Source organism: Lytechinus variegatus, chromosome 6 (assembly GCF_018143015.1).
Source record: "Lytechinus variegatus isolate NC3 chromosome 6, Lvar_3.0, whole genome shotgun sequence".
NCBI lineage: Eukaryota > Metazoa > Echinodermata > Echinoidea > Temnopleuroida > Toxopneustidae > Lytechinus > Lytechinus variegatus.
Window position 1 is genome coordinate 30,811,579 of NC_054745.1, and position 14,035 is coordinate 30,825,613.

The 14,035-nt window shown below is 33.4% G+C and overlaps 1 protein-coding gene across 2 annotated transcripts in view; it reads right to left on the reverse strand.

Annotated features, from left to right (window-relative positions):
- The window catches only part of LOC121417355 (beta-1,4-galactosyltransferase 5-like), a 44,690-nt gene extending 37,787 nt beyond the window's left edge, over nucleotides 1-6,903 (reverse strand). For both annotated transcript variants that reach the window (XM_041611035.1, XM_041611034.1), the window contains exon 1: nucleotides 6,545-6,903. The gene's annotated coding sequence lies outside the window, so the exon portion shown is untranslated. The remainder of the gene's footprint in view (nucleotides 1-6,544) is intronic.
- Between the last annotated feature and the right edge of the window lie 7,132 nt (nucleotides 6,904-14,035).

Here is a 14,035-nt window from a genome sequence, read left to right on the forward strand (position 1 = left end):
GAAGCTTCACTAATTATCAACGGTATTTGATCTGTACTGTAAAATAACAGAGTTTTAATGTATAACAATGATGACAGCAACAAAACAAAAATAACAACCAAAATAATAATAAAAGAATTATATTAACAGTAATGAAAATAATGATAATAATAATGCTGATATAATGATAATGGTAATAATAATAATAATAGTAATGGTACGTAGTAATAATCGTACTATAGTAGTAGTGTTGTTATTGGTGGTGGTGGTAGTAGTAGTAGAAGTAGTAGTAGAAGTAATAATAGTAGCAGCAGCAGCAGTAGTGGTGGTGGTAGAAGTAGTGGTCGGGATATTGGTATAAATACAATGATAACGTCAATAAAAAAATACATTTCAAAATCACATTTATTTCAAATTCATTTGAAATTAAAATGAAAAGAAAGTATCGTACAAAGTAAATAAGCATTCACATAGATTTCCTAAATTTACTGATTTGTGCATTGAAGCGAATGCAGATCATCAAAATATTCATTCAGTTAATATCATATTGTATAAAAAAAAACTGTATACACGCTGTTTGAGAATGTTAACACGTTGTTTAAACCCGTCACTCTAATATCTGTTGTTCCCACAGTTTAAACATGTTCTTTAAATTTAAACATTCAATGTTTTAAACAATCTATTTTATGAAATCAAAATATTGTTTAAAAGTTTTTAAAAATGCTGTAAGAGTAACAGGAAATAGAATACGTGTTGAAAAATAAAACAACATCTTTTACAGTATATAATAATAGACCTATGTCACTTGTCAAATGTACAAGGTTATGATATAACATTGTCCCTAGGTAGGAACTCCCTGAGTGGTGAAATAAGGTTGGCAATGTTTGGCCTATTTTCTTTTGTTTTGGGGAATAAATGCTTGATTTTTTTGACACTGTCAGTTTCTATAACAGCTATTCATCATATAACTTGGCTCTAAATTAAATCGAATTTTTAAAGTCATTTTTTTCTAAATTAAAAAGAGAGATTACTTGGCATGCTTGGTGAAAATTCAGACCAACTTCACTTTCCACCAACAGAGGGCCAACACAAAAATATGCTCAAAATTAAATATTTTGAACGCTCTGGTGAATAAAAAAAAAATCTAAAATGTGTGTTGAATCTTGCAGAGAACTACATCTGATTCTCCACAGGCAGGGTGGTTGCATTGAACAAGTAGCCTTCACGCAAGGAGAAGTTCACCCTGAAAAAAAGTTTTTTGTAACTAACAGAAAAAATAATACAAATTATTCGTGAATGTTTGCGGAAAATTCATTTAATATTAAAAAAGTCATTAGATTTTAAGTTTGGGATTTGTGACGTCATAAACGAGCAGCTGCACCGTATGTTATGTATCATAATAATTCATAAATTTCAAAAAAAAATTAATGGTTCTTGATGTCTTGTCTTTGTTTTCTTTTTAGGAATGGGTGTGAAATAATTTCACTACTGATATACTCAATGCATAATCAAAACCCTTTTCGTGATTTTTAATTTTTTTTTAAATTCTTTTATTTTTTTACCATATGATATGCAGGGCTCAATTACAAGGTAATTGATTAATTATGTAATTAATTACATTTTTTTAGTAATTGTAATTGAAGTTTTGAGACGGAAAGTAATTGTATTCGTAATTAAAAAAAATAAGTAACTCACTTCAATTACTGTGAACTTCTTTCAATTACATTTAATGACGTTACAATAAACTTACTTATTTTAATAAATCAAATTTCATGACCTTTTTCATGTCAACTGCTTCATCATCAAAGAGAATAACAGGCAGAATACGTGTTCTTAATCCTGAACCTTCATCTTGCCAGTTTCTCTGTAACTTAAAATGATGTAGAAATAGGTTGTTCCTATGTAGATCTACAGAATAAAAATTGGTTTCATTCATGACGTAACTAATTTAGAAAGTAATTGTATTGAAAAATAAGGTAATCTAATTGAAAAGTAATTGTAATTTAAGATTTCGTCAATTACGTAATTGTAATTACAATTGAAGAAAGTATGAACCCAACCCAGACGATATGTAGGAAAGCTGCGAGCATATGACGTCACAAATCAAATACTTAACAACCTAATAACCTTTCTATTCTTTGCTGGATTTTTCTCAAATCTTAGGCAATATTTTTTCCGTTCCATTTTTTCCCTATGTTTACCATGAGCTTTTTTTGTCCAGGTGACCTTCCCCTTTAATTTGTACTCTCTAAAAAACGAAGAGCTAATTTAGCTCTTAAAGAGCGTGTATAGTGACTGCACTTCGGAGCGCTGATTTTTGTTCGTTCAAATTTGAACTAGGCAAATCAGCACTCCGAAGTGCAGTCACTAAACACACTCTTTAAGAGCTAAATTAGCTCTTCGTTTTTTACTTTGTAGGATCACTGTTAGGTGTAGCATGATTCATAACAACAGATGTTAATATGGGAGGCCGAAGTGCCATGTTATTTTAAAGGTGACAGATCTGACCAACCCTGCATGATTTCATACTGACTATGTGACATAAATAGCTGGTCTTAATTGAAAAATTTACATTTCGAGACAACAATTTGTATTACAAAAAGCACGCATTTAAAACATGCATTTAAACAACACTGTAAATCATTAAAATTCTGACTGTCATACATGTAATTACACTGAATAACTTGATGTAAATGTAATGATTCCATGAGTAATTGTTGATTTCACTCTATTTGTGTATAATGTTTTCTGTTTTTACTGTATTATATGGTACATACATTGATTTGCTATGATATTGAATTATTTGTTAAACTGCAGGGCGCCTTTGGAAAGCAGTTTTGCATACCTTAACAGGCTTACCCTGCAGTATGAAATAAATAAAACAAATAATCAAATAGATAAATAAATACAAAGAACAAATTAGCCTTTTACTTGTGCAATTATTTTTTATATTTAATATGCAATACATGATTTGTATATCTGTGTTAATACACTCTAAAAAATATTGGGTAAAAGTTCTCCATGAGGGCAATTATGTGTATGTGTCCAACCAACACTGGGCATTTATATTTATCCAGTGTGATGAAAATTTTGCCCATTCTCAAGTAATTTCTGGGTTTTTTAATGACTTTACTGGACAATATGCTTTCCGAAATGGCTAAAATGCTGTCGAAAATTGGTTGGATACATAATTACCCTCGTGGTGGTAAAAATTTTATCCAATATTTTTTTTACAGTGTACGTCTTATACTTATTTATTGAAGAGAACTTTCATGAATAAGGTTTGCTTTCCTGAATGTTCGCAATTCATTTCACAATGCTTTCGCCTTACTTTGTAATTTTATCGAAAATGTTGAAATGAAATAAATTCGTTATCAATCAAAGTAACCGTTTAGCCTCTTGGTAACATGAGAGTTGAGATAAGAATCAATGCATCGAGCATAGAATTTCTGTGCAATCATTCAAGTGGTCTCTATTACAAGACTATACCGCTCAGAATAATGCTTTATGGGTAATGAACTTGGCCAGATATACGATATTGAAAGCCTGAGGTCGGGCTCTTCACTTAGGCTGCTAGTTCGAATGCCATTTACACAAAGTAACAGGGGGCCATTTGGACGAAACATTTGTCTTCGCAACTGTATCACAATGCTAATGCATGTATCTGTTTTCCTTTCCCCTCCTTTTCTTCCACTTTTCCTCCTCTTCTGCTTCGTTGCACTACTTTAAACAATCGCAAAGGGAGGTTGCCCGCCTGCCCCCCACCCCCTCTTTAATATGGAACCGCCTATATACACTGTAAAAAATATTGGGTAAAATTTTTACCACTACGAGGGTAATCATGTATCCAACTAATTTTGGGCAGTATTATACCCAATGTCGGAAGCATATGGTCCAGTAAGGTTAAAAAATAAGCAGCAATTACTTTAGAATTGGCGAAATTTCCATCACACTGGATAAATAAAAATGCCTTAAAGAAATACCCAATGTAGGTTGGACACATAATTACCCTCATGGAGCGCTTTTACCCCGTATTTTGTCTAGAGTGTAGGCGCCGTCCGGGCTACTTTAAACTCCCCTGTCAAAAAAAAATCTTGGAACACTTTCAAAACGCATTTGGAAGACAAGCGATCAATAAAACCATTACTTAATTCAACAACGAGCATATCAGACATGAACCAATTTCCCAGTCAGTTTGTCACAAAATGTTTCGGTGCCAAGATTCTATCTACACAGCCAACAATTCGTTTGAATAAAATAGAGAAAATCAAACATGCGTAACATCAAAATCTCATCGAAATCGGATGTTGAATGTGGATTATCGTTTTTATATTTGTTATCTTTAGTTTTTTTTTTAGTTTATCACTTAATGTGAATCGAAAATCAGTTTACTTCTCTAGTAAATGTAAAAAAAAATGTTAGGAGCTCCATTAAGTATATATGCAATCGACAGTAATAAAATTTTAAATGATTCGATCAAGCCCTTCTTTATCTTCCTTTTTTAGAACTACACAAATTGACTTTTTAATACATCTTATGCAACAATTATGCTTACAATTTTGTTTGGCGCTATTTAAGCGAACTTTAAAATCTCGTAACTTTAAACAAATTTTTAACTTTTCATCATCAGATCATCATCATCATCATCATCATCACCATCATCATCGTTATTATCATCACCACCATCATTACCATCATCATCATAATCATCATCGTCATCACCATCATCATCATCACCATTCTCATCATCATTATCACCATAATCATCACCATCATCACCATTATCATCATTATCATCACCATTATCTCCATCATGAGCATCATCATCTCAATAGCTTTCATCTTGACCATTAAGTGGGTCATTGTTTTACGTGTGCTATAAATGGCAATTTTAGTACATACATTCTATGATTCATGCCAATTACAGTAAACAACTTTATGCTGTGCAATATTCTTTTATGTTATGAATGCATGCAGAAGAGAACGAATAAATCAAATCAAATCAATCAATCTGGCATCCAATTTTTATTTTAAAAAGATATAAGTATAATGCTTTTTTTATCAGCCTCAACGTCTATTTACATAAATGAACTTGACCACTGACGCTAATGGGGTGGATGAAAACGTGTTGTCAAAACAGGATATCGGGGAGAAAACAGGAAAAAAATATTAAACATTCTTTTCTTATACATTCTAAATAGGAATGGTTAAAATTACCATTCTCTTATGTCCGCCAAATAAAATTGGTCCAAATCAATCAAATTCCTGGTAGATTTCAACCAATACAAAATTGGTCGACTTTTACTATTTTTCTCGGTGCTTGGACACGTATTACTCAAGAGAACATTCATTTTAACAAATCCTATTTTTAGAGTGTACACTGTTAGAAAATTTGTACTTTAAAACAAAACAAAAAAATCCTGCAGCAGAGTCTCGAGAACACTTATAATCTTACTGCACTGTGTTTCTTACATGCATCTGTGAAAAAAAATTGCCGAAAATTGGTAATAGGTGTATGTAACCTTACACATTTATTAAAAAAATTTCCCCCTTTTTTAAACAGACGTGTTCTGTAAAATTGTAAAGAAAATCTTTCCTGTTATAACAATTTTACAGAATGATTCGTTTATTTCTTTCTGTAAAATCTGTTTTAAAAAATTTTTCTTCTGTAAAATTTTCATTTTTTTTCTAACAGTGTATTACGATATGGAATTTGGAAAAAAAGTTGTGTATTGTTGTTCAATTCAATTCGATTCTTTTATTTCATTTCCATTCAAAATATAATACAAAGTAATATAAAGCAATACAAATCAAGTACAATTTTATAGGGCATTCTTAGTTCGTAAAACAGAAAAAAAAACAGTATAATATAGAGCATAAATGGAAATGAAAAAAGTGTTACATAACATGAAAATAGCTTGTCGAGTTTGTTTCATTAAAAAGAAAATATGTTTTTTCCAACAGTGTATTACGATATGGAATGAAACAAACTCGACAAGCTATTTTCATGTTTTGTAACAACGATACACAACTTAAAATATTTCACATTTCTTTTTAAAATACATTTGTATATCAGTCACACTACAGGAAACCGATACCAGACCGATCAAAGCTATTTCGTTATTACCAATGACATACGATTTTTTTATTAATATAACTTCCTCATTAATCAGTTTGATTGAAGAGTATGGAGAATTTTGAGTTTTATATACAGATTATAAGTTTATTTCCGTAATTTAGATTTTTGCTGTTGTACCCGGATTCTGTTCTGTATTTATCCCTTCGTGATTATAAGTTGTTAAAAAAATTTGAGCAGATTAATTTTAAGTTTACATTTGAAATTCATATATATTCCTTTTCTCACCATGTTAAAATGTTAATGTGTTAACTTGAAACAATTAAGTTTTAATGTCATGTTATATATATATATATTTTTTTTTTACATGTGATATGAGGAAGAAATAAATATGATTTAAAAAAAAAAAAAAATACGATCGGTCGGGCTTGTGGTCCCTTACGTTGGTGTAACCGAACCGTTAAACTATCGATGTCAAAATGCACTTACCGCTTATATTTCCTTCATTAGATAAATTCCGTTCAAAATATTGCGAAGAATAACCACGTAGCACAGTCCGCCTTTCTTGTTTCTCTCTTGAATTTCCCCTCCCTCTCTCTATGTATCCAAACGTCGAGTTTAATATTCATTAAGTTCATGTAATCGAACAAGAAAGAAATGGTACTTTCAATTTGAATCAGTCACATACGCTTGTCGTGCCACGCAGAAGAATTTCGCCGAAGTATGATAATAATTCACATTAACCGGGGCCAAATTAAGCACTAGGTATGCGACACTAATAATGATCCTCACTTCGTTTCCGGTGCGTTTTTTTAAATGATCTCCTTTCATCCCCGCGTGACTGTGTGTGGAATAACATCAATCCCCCTTCACACGTGTCCCCCCTGTATACCGCTCGTTTGACAGACAGCATGTTTGGCCAATCAGAGAGCTCGTTACATGAATGCTCCGCGCTGATTTAACTTGGCAGGAAGTTTGCGAAGGAAGTGTCCAATCAACATGCCCGATTGTTAATTAGTCAGACAAAAGAGAAAGAGGGTCGGTGGCGGGTCCATGAACGCTTTCGAGAGGGGGTGAGGGATGAATTGAGATGAAATTAAGGGGTGGGGCGAGATAAAGGCTTGTAAAAAAGGATGATATAAAAGGCGGAAACGAATAAGAAGACAGAAATGTTTCAGATTTCGTTTCCATGTGAACGATGTATGGATTTCACCCCACATGCAGACCCAGATAATGTATGAACAACAACAGTAGCATAGCGAGCCAAAATATTTGAGGGGTGCAATATTTTAAAAAGGAAGTGAGCAAAATCTTTGGCCATTTTAAAGGACAAGTCCACCCCAACAAAAATTTGATTTGAATAAAAAGAGAAAAATTCAACAAGCATAACACTGAAAATTTCATCAAAATCGTATGTAAAATAAGAAAGTTATGACATTTCAAAATTTCGCTTCATTTCACAAAAACAGTTATATGAACGAGCCAGCTACATCCAAATGAGAGAGTCGACGATGTCATTCACTCACTATTTCTTTTGTTTTTTATTGTTTGAAATATTAAATATCTTTATTTTCTCGTCATTGTCATGTGAAATGAAGTTTCATTCCTCACTGAACACGTGAAATTCCATTATTTTAACATTTTGTGCTTCAGGCAAGGAGGTCGTAATTGTCAAATTCGTAGAAATTGAAATATTGTATAAATCGAACAATAAAAAACAAAAGAAATAGTGAGTGAGTGACATCATCAACTCTCTCATTTGGATGTAACTGGCTCGTTCATATAACTATTTCGTTAAAAATAAGCGAAACTTTGAAATGTCATAACTTTCTTATTTTACATCCGATTTTGATGAAATCTTCAGCATTGTGCTTGTCTGATTTTTCTCTTTTGAATCAAATCAACATTTCTCTGAGGTGGACTTGACCTTTAATAAAAACAATCGATAAGCCTAGATATTATTATATATCCAGCTTAGCATTTCATTTGATCCCCTATCTCTTAGTCGTGCGGTTTTTCATTTATTTTTTTTTTGGAGGGGGAGGGGGCTAGATCAGCTAGATCATTCGTAGGCTACACCAGTAATGAACAATACCCATGAATACAGTAGAATGAATGCAAACACAAAATAAAATCGTAGAATAATTAACGCTAAACTTAACCCTAAAAGGACTGGGCCATGCTGCCCCCCCCCCCCCCCCTTCCCCCTAGACACTTCGCGCGATATTTCCGAAACTAAAGAATTAACGCCGCAAAATGTTATAAGTTTATTTTTAAAGTCTCGCACAACTTTTGAGGCCAAATGAAATTCATGTCGTACGGGTATAGCATTGCGACGCCACGGGACTTTTTGTGAGACGATGTCGTGCCGTAAATGGCCCATAACAAAATCAAAGTAACAATGCAAAATTTCAAAGTCTTTGGGTGATGAAATTCATGAAAGAGTGCTTATTTTTCATTCTAGTTGGTCTGCTTAATTCATCTAGGGTTTGATTTAGCTGTTAAATGGTCTGAAATAATTTCCATTGAAAAAAACAATGACAAATAAAAGATGAAAAGCAAAAACAATACATTAAAAAAACACCAAAGAAATACCAAGGGAAAATTAACTTTCGCAACTTTTCTTTGTGGAAACCTTTAAAATACGTCGGCCTTATGCCAAAAGGGCCTTAACCCGATTTTAGGGGTTCTGAATATTTTATAATAAATTTAACACATTTCATGTAAAACTTAATAACTTAACACGTTTATCGAAATTGGCTTCAAAAGCAAAAAAACGACCACAAACTTTTGATTATTAGAGAGGCCAAAACCTTTAAACGCCATTATCTCGGAATGGCCAAAAGCAGTTAAGGCCCTTTTGGCATAAATAGATTAAAAAGACGACATTTAGAAAAAAAAGGAAAATTTGAAGTGATATTGGGTGTTAGATATGCAAATAATGTTTTCCCGAATAAATTTGCATATTTTATTCATAATACATGTATTTAAAGATTTTTCTTTGGTACTGATTTGTAGATTATGTTAAAGTGCGTGCCGCGACCGGCGGCAGAGATCAGAGGCCTGTTTCATGATGACAATTACCATGGCAACAAGGTTCAGCAGCCAATCAAAATCAAGGTTTCCACGGTAGTTGCCATAAGTTGGCAAAGTTACAACAGTTGCAAGTCTTTATGAAACGGGACCCTGAAGAGCGGGGGGGGGGGGGTCATCATGCCCCCTGCCCTCAATACATCTCAAATAGCCCAGTCGTTTTAGGTTTAAGTGTAGAGCGGGGGTTTGGGTTTCGTTTACAAGGTACCAGTTCTAATCTCTGTGTTATTTGGCAATCGATTATTCGCGCCATTTTTTATCTTCAAAGGAGGGAAAAGGGTGCACTTATAACCATGGATGAAATTAAAAGGAAATTTAAAGAAGAAGAATGGGAAGAAAGAAGGCTGGCGCTAGGTAGAGGTAAGATGTCTCTTCATTTAAGAAATGAGAAAATGTTATTCGCGCCATTTTTAATTTTTAAAGGGAGGGAAAAGGGTGCACTTATAACCATGGATGAAATTAAAATGTAATTTAAAGAAGAAGAATGGGAAGAAAGAAGGCTGGCGCTAGGGAGAGGTAAGATGTCTCTTCATTGAAGGAAATGAGAAAATTTTAATTGAAAGAATAAATAGGGAGACAGAGGCAAAGGTAAACATACAACGAGAGACAATGCCACAAAACAAAATAAATAAAACCACATGAAGAAAAAACAATACGGAGAATTGGAGTCCCTTCCATGTGGAGTATAGGCATAAAGGGGAGAATGCTCCTAACCTGGGGACTGAGGGGGGTGTTAGGTGGAACAACATTTTTTTTCTCTCTCTTAACATGTCATATGTTTTGTTAATATTTCATTTTGTAATTGCTGAAACGTATTAGTATTAATTTCTAGTATTTGTGAAGTTTGATGTATAATTTGTATACTTATATTTGTAATGGATCTAGTCTATAATTTATAATTATGTTTTAAACAGTTTGTACAAATTTCTTAAAGAATGTGATTGTGTATTTTGATTTGAGAGAATACAATAAAACATCCTTTAAAAAGGTGACTGATGGCGTCAACCGAGACTCGGTTTTCTGCCGCCAATAGATTATAGGAGTCGCGCCCTCTCTCGGTATAATGCGTATAGTAGGTGAATAAAGAATTCAGTAAATAGACGCTAGACCACTGGCTCACAGGGGGGGGTCTATGCTTTATCCCCCCCAAAAAAAAATAATAATAATATATATATATATATATATATATATATATATATATATATATATATATATATATATATATATATATATATATATAAATAAAGAAATAAAAAAATAAAAACCAAAAAAGAAGATATGCCATATATATCTGGCCCCTTCAAAATGTTTGTCTCATTAACGCCACTGCTCTAGACAGATTTACTAGACATGCAATTGACATAGAGAGAGAGAGAGGGGGGGGGGAGAGGGAAATAAAGAAAGCGAAACAAAAATTCAAAGAGAAATGAAAAAAATATGGCATGACTACAATTTTCTTATAAGAAAAGAAACAATACCCTAGCTGTATAGCAAAGACAGTTAGTTTTGACTGTTTAAAAATAAGAGCTACATAAAGGGAACAGTAACATGGAGATAAAAATGTAAATATATCAAACTCAATTGAGATTGTTCTAAATATATAGTTAAAAGATGAAAAATAGTGATCTCAATTTGAGTGTGTTTTAATTCATCACAATTCTTTGAAAAGGGGGATTCGGGAATCGGAAGAAAATCGAGAAAGAAAAGGAAGAAGTGATTGAGAAGAAAAGACATTAAAAGAAAGACGAAAAGAAAGATCGAAGGAAAACACGTGAGGAAAATGGCAAATGGTTGTCGGTATCAACAAACAAATATACAAATTGTTAAACCATAATACAACATAAAATAAGAATATGTCTTAAAGTGATTGGTTAACATTGGTTTGACTTTTAAAAAATCTGAGCGAAAATGTCACACTTGTCACCTGTGTTTGTGATATGTTACAAAAATGAAGCCCAGAAAAAATTGCATTCGAAAATCATTATTTAGTGCTTCAAAAATTGAAATATAAAGTGACCGGAAATACCATCTTAATTTTATCCCATACACTTATGTGTACTATTTAGGCGTCTATAAGACGCCTATTTACATAATCGGGGTTTGCCTTGTAGTTTTAGCTTTTCATTGTCAATAATGGTTGTTTTCAGAGTTTATTAGTTCTAATTCGTGCACTTGTACACATGTTTCATCTTGGTTTGAGAATTTTTAAAATCGGCTGCTCACAAAGTTAAACAATACGTCTTAACTCACAATGATTAAAGAATAGTGCAAAACAGTGTTCCGTTATCTTTCATACCAGTTTGGCTTTTCTTGGCAAGTTCTGTATTATTTACTTCTATAGAGCCAAAATCATTGCCGTTCACCTCAGGTCAGTTTTGCCTCATTTTTAATGTACTATCATTGATATGCTTGTGATATTCGAATATGTACTGTTACTTTGATTTTGCTTTGAAACGAGTACATGGTTTCCACACAATGCGGACTAAATTGCATCCACACTGTGTTCACACTTGGTTATCATCTTCACAGTGTTTTGTTTATCAACAAATGTGAATATCATATACTGACAATGCATGTGAACACACTGTAAACACACACGGTTTTATTGTCAAGAGTGAAATTGTTTTTCACACTGTTTGATTTTAACAACTCCACATAGTCGCTTTTGAACACACTGTGAACACACTGTAAACACATAGTAACCACAGTGTGAATACGCTGTAAATACACACTACACACATTATAAACGCATTTGAATACACTTTGAACACGCTTCGAGCATACTGTGAACATTCTTTGATCAAACATGTACTTTGACCAAACTGTGGACACAATTCGAACACACTGTAAAAGAATTTGAACTCACTTTGGCGGTGACTTTTTACCTGATTACTCAGAAACAATTAATGCTTGTAGGAAAGCAACCAGAGTACTGACTTAAGTTCCTCTCCGTGGGACCAGATGATGAGGATTAGTGCCTTATTAAAGGGCACTAGCGTACCAAGTGGGAATCGAACCCGGGTCACCGGAATATGCATAAAACTCCCGCTATATCGACAGAGCTATCGCGCCTCCTTTGATCATACTTTGAACACACTTTGAGCACACTGTGTACACACTTTGAACAAACTTTGAACACACTTTGAGCCCACTGTGAACACACTTTAAACACACTTTGAGTACACTGCGAACACACTTTGAACACACTTTGAGCCTACTGTGAACACACTTGAACACACTTTGAGCACACGCAGAACACACTTTGAGCTTACTGTGAACACACTATCAAGTATGATCAACTGGAATATAAAGGCTATGATCGTAGATGTTAACTTAAATTTCCCCGTGATGCTTCTGCAAAGTATAACTATTATAGTTCATTTGTGTCATAATTATATACTTTTGTTTGCAGAGTAATCAGAGTGCGCTTAAATGACGTAGATTTTAAAAGGAAAAGAATGACAAATTTCATATATTTAGCCATATATGCAGGTTCAGTGACATGAATGGGCAATTCTTAAAATATAAGGGGGTGGGGTGCGCCGCCCCAGCCTGGATGCACAATTGAAAGTTCAGGACAGTGCCCTTGTACTTTAAAAACGCTATTCAAAATTTTTAAACGCTTTTTCTAACAACTGTCATGAATATTGCTTTAAGTTTTGAAAAAAAAGTTGTCTAAAAATGATTAAACAAATTCAAAGCAGTTTAAGCAATTGCTTGAAAGATCTAACAACTTGTCGTCACTGCGACAGGCTTAAACAAGTGCTTAAAAGTTTAGACATCGTTTTTACGGTGCAGTGTAACACTGCAATATTACTGTTATCCACATGAGAGAAATGACGTCACATTTGTATGAAGCTCGCATTAGTAGTGAAAATCAACACCTTTATTGGCCAAGGCGAAGTCGACGTATCAAACGACATTCTTCACATATTCAATATAGGTGGCGTTATGACACTAGATGAAACTATAACAGATTAACCGGCGAAGGTATTCAATTGCCCCTATTGAAAATAACACTGGTGTCTTTCCTGAAATTGGTGATGATAGCTCGAGCTAAAGCCGGGGTAATTATAGCAGCGCTTTGTATCCTCTGGCAAGAAGCGCTCTTTAAATCCATCTTTATCATTATTATTATCTTTGATGGATTTTTCTTTAACCTTCACCAATATCATTTTTTATTTATCTGTTTTAAAGTTTTTCTCCGGGTGAACAATAGAACGTTCTTCTTCTTTCCAACAGGCCGTCTTCCAACCATTATGTCATTAATGATGGCGTTGAACATGGAGATAATTAAGTTGATTATGGTGATGGTGATTATGATGTTGGTGGTGATGATGATGATAATGATGATGGTGATGATGTTGGTGATGATTATGGTGATGGTGATGATGTTGGTGATGATTATGGTGATGATGATGGTGGAAAAAATGAAGAGAAAATTAACAAAAAAGAAAAAAATAGCCAAAGATTCTCGGCATCAACATATATCTATAGTCTTAAACTCTAAAAGAGTGCAATAAAGATTGCCATTTGTGTGTCTCAACTCACGTCAATTGAAAAAAAAAGAATGCTGTTCTTGTGTATGACAGAATAGTGTTTCGTTATCTTGCAAAGAGGCTTGGCCGTTCTTGGCAAGTACCTCCGTTCTGTTCCATTCATTTTATTTGTTTTTTTAGCCAATTCATTTGAGTTCACCTCAGTTCCTGTTTAATAATGAACGTAGAGGGCAGAAACACATGCCCTCTACGTTCGTTGGTGTTCACCATTTCTTAATTTTTTGTTTATGTACTCTCATCGAACTGGATGTGATGTTTTGAATATGTACTGTTATTTTGACTCTATTTTGTTGTATTTGGTTGAACGAAAATGACTTAAATCAAAATC